The sequence below is a fragment of the Anas acuta genome, chromosome 4 (assembly GCF_963932015.1).
Source record: "Anas acuta chromosome 4, bAnaAcu1.1, whole genome shotgun sequence".
NCBI lineage: Eukaryota > Metazoa > Chordata > Aves > Anseriformes > Anatidae > Anas > Anas acuta.
The window spans coordinates 30946766-30954575 of NC_088982.1; the positions used below are offsets into that span (position 1 = coordinate 30946766).

At 44.9% G+C, this 7810-nt stretch overlaps 1 long non-coding RNA gene across 1 annotated transcript; it reads left to right on the plus strand.

The window, feature by feature from the left end:
- The first annotated feature begins 4363 nt into the window (after window positions 1-4363).
- LOC137855229 (uncharacterized) lies at window positions 4364-6112 on the plus strand. The gene is made up of 2 exons (XR_011095614.1): window positions 4364-4838; window positions 5733-6112. It is a non-coding gene; the product is annotated as an uncharacterized lncRNA (long non-coding RNA).
- The last annotated feature ends 1698 nt before the right edge of the window (window positions 6113-7810 follow it).

The window sequence follows — 7810 nt, forward strand, 5'->3', positions numbered from 1 at the left end:
TTCTTTGCCTTCTGTGTTCAGCACTCCAGATATGCATACGTCTCAAGTGCTCGTTTGCAAAGGCAATCCAAACAGAGATTGTGTTTATAGAGCAAAGTACACAGTGGCTGGGGAGTGGGTACTATGGATTCAGTTAAAGGTTAGCTAGTATGACAGTAATAAGCTGTAAAGGTTATTGGACCTGATCCAAGGCCCAAGGGTATCAGTGGGTTTCTGTCCATTGGCTTCACCGAGTTTTGACTCCGGCCTACAAAAATAGTGCAGAAATTGCGGTGACACCCTGCAGTTCCTCAGAAGAATGAGGCCACCCTAATTGCTTTGTTGGTATGGACAGAACCTGAGGCTGTTGTGTTAAAACCACGGAGGGAAGCAATTCCTGTAACTGCATACAGCACACAGCTACGAAAGGAAGTCGGGAGGTCCCAGCAGGATGCGCTTCTGACTTCTGATGGTGGTGGTGGGCTAGCTACAGCATTGTCCTTCTTGAGTCGGCCACATAGGAGGCAGCAAGTGAGAAGCTCCTGGACTATGCCCATTGTGAGGATGCCTGTCTCTGCCTCTCCTACTGAATGAAGTTACAGAAAGTTGGGGGAGGCTCAGTGGTTCCACAAAAGCAAGTGAGAGCAGACAGCTGACCACTGCTCCCCTGGGAATGCATGCAAAAGGAAGCGAGGGCTCCGGTCTGCTCTGTCCCCAGGAAACAAGGAGAGTTTTCTTGTCACCAGTTCTGTTCTCTGCGCAGCTGGGAGGTGTCCCCAGGTTAGCGTAACAGGAGAACCCGCATGTCCACTCTGATACAAGACATTTGGCTTCAGTTATAGAAATGCTTTACTACAAAACTATGGAAAAGAAGCTCTGGAAAGAAATCAAAACTACGGTATGCACAGCACAACTCCCTGCACAGCACAACTTGGCCTAGCAAGAGCACCCCGCTCTAAATGCTGCAGGGCAGGTGCACCAAGGGCCACGCTTGGCCTCTCGCCCTCTCCTGGGAAGGGGGAGGTACCTCCAGATTAGATACAAGAAAAATTCTTCCCCATGAGGGTGGTGAGGCGCTGGCACAGGCTGCCCCAAAGAGCTGTGGATGCCCCATCCCTGGAAATGTTCAAGGCCAGGCTGGATGGGGCTTTGAGCAACCTGGTCTGGTGGGAGGTGTCCCTGCCCATGGCAAGCAAGGTGGAGCTGGATGGGCTTTAATGTCCCTTCCAGCCCAAACCATGCTGTGATTCGGTAATTTACTTCCCTAGTGACTTACTAGATAATTAAGCAGCCATGCCTGCTGCTATCAGCCCAATAATTTAATTGGAATATTCATTCTGGCTTTTGATGCAGTTGGCCAGCAGCCTTGGTAAGGGTAATGGCTTTTGGCTCTGCAAAGAACATCAGATAAGCTTTTAAAAATTACATTTGCCACTTCTCAGCTGCTGTGCATCAATGCAATACTGACTAAGGGAGGTCAGCCACAGTTTACCCTTGACTTGTGTGGATCAGGAGCTCACCTTATTTCAGTAGCTTTGTGCCAGCTCCCACCAACCAGCCCGAAGTCCCCGTGTGTCAGAAGTCACAGTGATCTAACACTGAGGAGTTCTGCAAAACAATGCACCTGAACACTGAGGGAAATCTTGCTGATGTCTCGCTATCCCCAAACCAGGTTGTCAGGCAACGTTAATGGGGCAAACAAGGAATCACAGACTTGGAAGAACATAATTAGCCACCTTGTGGCTGCTGTGCAGGCTAGTTTACGCTGAAACCGCAACTCTCTGTCTGGTGTGAATTTGCACACAATGTAAAGAATCAGGCTCTTATCTCTAACCTCTGATTACAAGAAGGAAACAAGAAAGGGGACTCTGACTCACGAAGTGAAAAGATGCTTTTGACTGCTTCCCCACTGGCCCAGTCCCTCCAGAAACTCTGCATGGCCTAAAGGTCTCCCACCTCAAGGTGACCAAGGTCCACAAGGACGTGATGGTTCAAGAAAGACAGGTTGTGACTTTCAGGATTACAAATGCATGTTCTCACAACATAAGCCTGAAGGAGAATTTGCCTCAGGCATGGCCACACTGCACATCCTTCCCAGTTAGCCCACAATCTGCATGCAAGCAGGTGCTCGGGGCCTTAAGGATTAGTATTTGTGTCCGAGCTTTGCAGGTGCTCCTCATCTGCAGCACAGGGAGCTGCTCCAGGCTTCCCTTGGGTTTTGATCACTGCCTGCTAGAGGGATGTTAGTTATTACTGAGGAGAGGCCGAAAGCTCCTAGTAAAATCCAACTCCATCACGGCATAGAACAAAAAGAAAGCATTCTTGCACGTGAGAGTACCCAAGCATGGGGTTGTCTTCACAAATCAAGTTTTCCATTTAAATACACTTTCTCCTTTTGAGCAAAGCTCGTCTTTTATCTGCTTACTTTCAAGAGGCAGTCTTTTACCCATAAAGTTAATTTTGATCTTACCTCTTGGAAGAAGGTGACGCGTTTCAAAGGATGCAGAGAAATAGGACTTTGATGTATGAAGCTTGCAGAAAAGATCACTTTTTTCTTGCCATGTGGAATTTTCATGAGGTCTTTATGAAAAGATGCTTCCCTCTTTTCAGCATCATATTTCACTTTGAGGTTCTTTTACTGCAACACAGATCAGAGAATCCCTTTCTCATAAATGAGACTTTTTAGTGAGCCCCAGGTTATCCCGATTTCCAAGGGAACTGGAAACATGATAGTGAATAGAGAGCTGGATCTAATTTAAAAACAGTTTTTTTAAGCTTTCCACAATGTTAAATTTTTGTCATTAATTTCACCTCTTCATGTCTGCTCTCTGCACAACCTCCTCCTTGCTTTCCACCTTTGGAAGGAACTGTCTCATTTTACTCACGCTGCATTCCGTGTCATGATTACTGCCTCCCCTCTGTCCCTAAAACTGTACCATGCAGAAAATGTTAACCATAACGTAGTGTCAATCCATTTTCCTTGGCTTTTAATCTCAAAAGATCTTACACACTTAGAAAGCACCACAACCATTTAAACCATTTATCTGAGCACGGCCATGCAGCCACTTAAGCAGTGAGAAATGAAACTGTATGTTCAACAGCAGACACACTCAGGTGTGTGCATCTGAGGGTTTTGATTTATTCCTGCTCGTTTAGCCCTGGTTTAAGAAGTAAAGAAGCAAATCACAAATGCTCGTTGCCATGCCAGGAAGAAAGATAGATGCCCTACAGCACTCAGCCATAGAGAACTCAAGGATACAAAGTGCCATTGTTGTGCCACCTTGCAAGAAATGAGAAAGAAGGATGAATTTATGGCAGCATGCTTCCATACAGCTGAGAAGACTGGCTTCAATTTTCTGAGCTTTCCCTCACTTTCTGTTGTCTGAAAGAAGGCAAATCATTGAACTGTCAGAGGTGTCTAAACACAAACCTATACACAAGTCTCTTGAGAGAATGCAAAATTCACCAGGGGCCTTAAATCTCTCAAGACTTGAGCTCTAACTGAGTGTCAAATAAAGATAAAAATCCTTCATTCTGCCACAAAGCCCGTGGGGAGTGCAGCGGGGGAAAGCCACGGCTGTTCAGAGACAGCTTATTTAGTAGTGTGAGTAAAAGAGGAGCTCGGCTGGTTTTCACTGCATATGGGACCTGTGAAATCCTGAATGTAAGGACACAAGAACCCATCCTAGTCCATTTCCTTGCCAAGATGCAGACCTGACCTTAGGCTTGACAGATGGGGACTAATTTGGGAGCGAGGAAGGGAATGTTTCCTCACACAACCCCAGTATCTGGGTGAGAGTCACGGAGAGAGGGTTGTACCAGAAACCCAATCCCATTTCATGCACAGCAGAGCACAGCATGCACATCTGCTTGGTGCTGCATCCCCCAGTCAGGAGTAGGTTGCCAGGATCCTGCTGTCACCTCCAGAAGGAACAGACAGCCTCAGGAGACAGACAGCCCCTGCTGGGCAGGGAAACACCCTGTCTGCACAGTCAGAGTGACTCTGAGGCCAGGTTAGTGTAAGAGTGACCTCAACAGCCCCAAGCAGTGTTTTTAGTGCAAACAGGCACAGGGGAAAAGAGGCCAAACTCATGGGTTCAGAACTGGACTACAAACACCCTCATTCTAAGGCTGTAAGTTTGGCCACTTGCAAGGCTCCAGCTGTTTTCTGGCCTTTGCTCTTTTATCACTCACTACAAGGCTCAACTGCGCTCAAGGTAAAGGGAAAGGATGAGAGCTTTGGCTGAATCTGACCTGCCTGAAATCCCTGGGATTCTGTACGTGTCAATCTGTCTGTTTTCTCATTCAGTGTGAGAATCTTGTGCATTTACCCTGCATCCACCCAAATGTATGAACTCAAAACTCTGATGCACCGAGGTTAATTCTCCTTCCAACAGCTGATTCTGATTACCAGGAAATTCATACCTTGCTGATTGTCACTGGTTTTCAAGCAATTTGTTAAATAAATGTGATTAGCCTCAACAATTCAGCTACCTTCTTCCAGATTACTCAGTCATCAGTGAGCCCCATGGTAGAGAAATTCACTGTGCAAAGGTACCCTTATCTCTTTCACTTATCAAGGCCAGTACAGGTGTTTTCTTAGTCAGCAGTTCTTAAACAGTGACAAGCTTCTTCCCAAACACTTCCCAGCTTCTTTTAATAGAAGCATAATTTAGTTTTGAGGCCCAAGAGAAGTTTTTTTTCTGAAGTCATCCAGCCACATTTATGCCTGGAGGGGGAAGAAAGAAAACAAGATGCTTCTCAGAGAGCCTGTGCCGGGTCACTTCTGTGTCTGTTCCCCACACACTGGGGGAGATATTTAACCCCTGTTTCCTGGTTCTTCTCACAGGAGAAGGCAGGTGAGTGTTGTCTGAGGCATCTGTTCCACCTCCTTGCACGCTGCAGACAAGGTTGGTGCTGGCACTGATAAATATAATGGCAAAGGAGGTGAGTAAAGCTGGTGGAGGCTGAAAAGGGGTGACTAAGAAAAATCCAAACAGAAATGCCAAACTCCTTGCAGGGATGCCAACCAAATGAGGGCAATACTTGGGCTGTATGACAACTTAGTAGCCAGCTTCTTGGTTCTCCACAAGGCCTGAAGGGGCAGCTCTGAGGCTGTGATGAAAATTCATCACTTGCACAGAAAACTAGATGTAAGTAGCAGACACCTCACAATTTTCTCTTTCACTCTGCTGTCTGCGTGTCTGTCCTGAGTGCTTACCTGCATCTCTGCTCTGGTGTGGGAGATGAAGAAAGGCGTTTCCATCTACCCAGCCCTGGATGAGTTCTCTAGTGGCAAAAGTAGAGTTTTGTCCTGCACCAAAAAAAAAAGGGGGGGAGGGGTTGTTAGTGCCCTGTGGTAAGGGGAAGAATGGTGTACAAATGGTGTACAGGAATGTTGAGGAGCGAATGAATTCAAAGAGATAGTAACTAGATATTTGTAGCAGACCCAAAAAATGAATGTCAAAACCCATTTTCTACGGACTCCAAATAAATAATAATTATAATAATAATAATTTTAAAAAGTGCAATTTGCAGCACTAAGCACAGTGTAATGATCTTAACTGACTCCTTCCAATGTCTTGCCATCTCTGGCACACTGTTAAGTCCCCCCTAGCCTTTGTTTCTCTTTTTTATGACAGTGTAATTTCATTGACTCTGAGCTGGTGTCTGAAGCACTTCTGTGTTAAAGACATTTTGACTTAGTTCTGTTTATGTTGCATTGACTCAGCTTCTTTTTCTTCAGTTTACAGGTCCTGTGCATACAGCCCTAGAAATGAAATGAGCTGAAGTACATGGGCCCTGTATAAATTGGAAAAGATTTGAGAAAAATATTCAGCAGCAAATGCATGGTTTTTCTGTAGTGCATCTGAGCATGAGACTGAGCTGCACGAAAAGTGGCTCTGTCCCAGGGATAGCCCCTCTTCTCTGTCTCTTCTGAAATATGTGGACAACAAGTACAATTCAGAATGAAGAATCTGGACTGCTGTGAGGAATGTAATTATAAAAAGAGAATGTATTGAACTGTCAGTTTACTTATCTAAACTCTGAGTTAAAGAACTTGTATAATTGCTTTGTAAACAACTGAAATTCTACATATAAATTTATCTAATTGCTGGCTTCCTTAAATCTATCATATTGGTTTTCTTTCTGCATTTAAAACCTATTTAAGTGCTTATGCATAAGATGGGAAAAGTTTATAAATAAAAAAAATACTATCAAAATGATGGGATGTGTTTGTTTGTTTTTGGAGGGTTATTATAACAAAAATTGCTGTGAGATGTGTGTGCCCACACATATATATAATGTTTAGTGTTCATCTAGTCCCCAAAAAGAAAATCTGCTTTTTGATACTGCTAAGTAGTACTAGCTTGAAGTGCTCATAATCTGCTCCCTCTTCAACAGCGTATAGCTGTTAACACTCTCCACAGACAGCTATGCTGGAAACCTGCAGCTAGCTTGCAGTGAGGCAGGGAAACAAAAGCAGCTGAATGTGGTCTCACTCCATCCTTCATTAAATTCAGTGGAACGTATTCCTCTGCCTTTACTAGGACTGAATGTCAAACAAACTGTTTAAATTGACTTGCAGGCAAGGCGATGCCCATTCAGCAGCTTGTACAAACAGCTGCTGCAGTTTAGCTCCTGTTTTACTGCACAGCCACCAGCTGTGACAGCCAGTTTGCATGGGTTCCTCGGACTCTGCAACCTGCAGGCTGCCTGTATTGGTGACTCAGGAACAGGCCAAGTCAGCTTCTTCACTGCCTTTGCAATATTCCTGCCACTTGTGTATAGCAAACAGTGAGCACAATTCCAGTGAGATTCTCACTGGGAAATGGTAACCTCATCAGTGAGGAAAAAAGCCAAGCAAGATACCAAAACAGTGCTATAGATCATAAAATTGGGTTAAAAACCTCCCTTTTAAAGTGTCTCATTTCCTTGTCTACCACATTTCACAGAACTATAGAATCATTCCGATTGTAAAAGATCTCTAAGATGATCTCGTCCAACCTTGAACCTAATACGGATGAGTCCACCATTAAACCGTGCTAATAAGTTCTACATCTACACATTTCTTGAAGATCTCCAGGGATGGTGATCGCTTCCCTGGGCAGCATATTGCAATGCTGCACAAACCTTACAAAAAGGAAATTTCACCTAATATCCGAGTAGGATATAAACATGACCAGGATATAAACATTTAAATAGTTTGTAGGGTTTTTTTTTTTTTTTTTTTTTTTTTTTTTTTTTTACAAATTCACTGGACACTTTGGAGTAGGAAAGTGAATATCTAGCACTCTTAGAATAAACGGTTCCCTCAGGAGTCCAGCTGCCCCCATCAGCCAGCATTTGGCACAATACAGGGCAGGAGCTTTGAAAATAGCCTAAAATGTGAATGGAAAATAAAAGTCAAGCAGCACTGCATGCTTCTCCTGTGAGCTGCTGGGTCTTGTGCCTTGTGAATTGCACAAATGAAGTCTGAAAAGTCAGTGTTTGTGCTGCTTCCACCCCTATCCACACTCGGTGCATCCTGTGCTCTGCTGCCCTGCGCCTTTCACGGGCAGCTGTGACTGACCTTTGCCAGGCGGCTCTGCCTTCACGGCTCCTCTCCCTGCGAGCTCCTTTAATGCATTTTAATTTCAAGACCAGCTTTGCCTTGGGGAAATGCAGTGTTGTGAGGCGAAGGGTTCCCTCTCGTGGCAAAAAGCAAGCATTAATCCAGAGATCCAGGTGGACGGGGAGCTAGGAATTGGTGCCCACGGGCAGAAACACATCCAGATTACACCAACACCCAGCAGCTGCACCATTTCCATAGTTGTCACTGCTCCTGGCA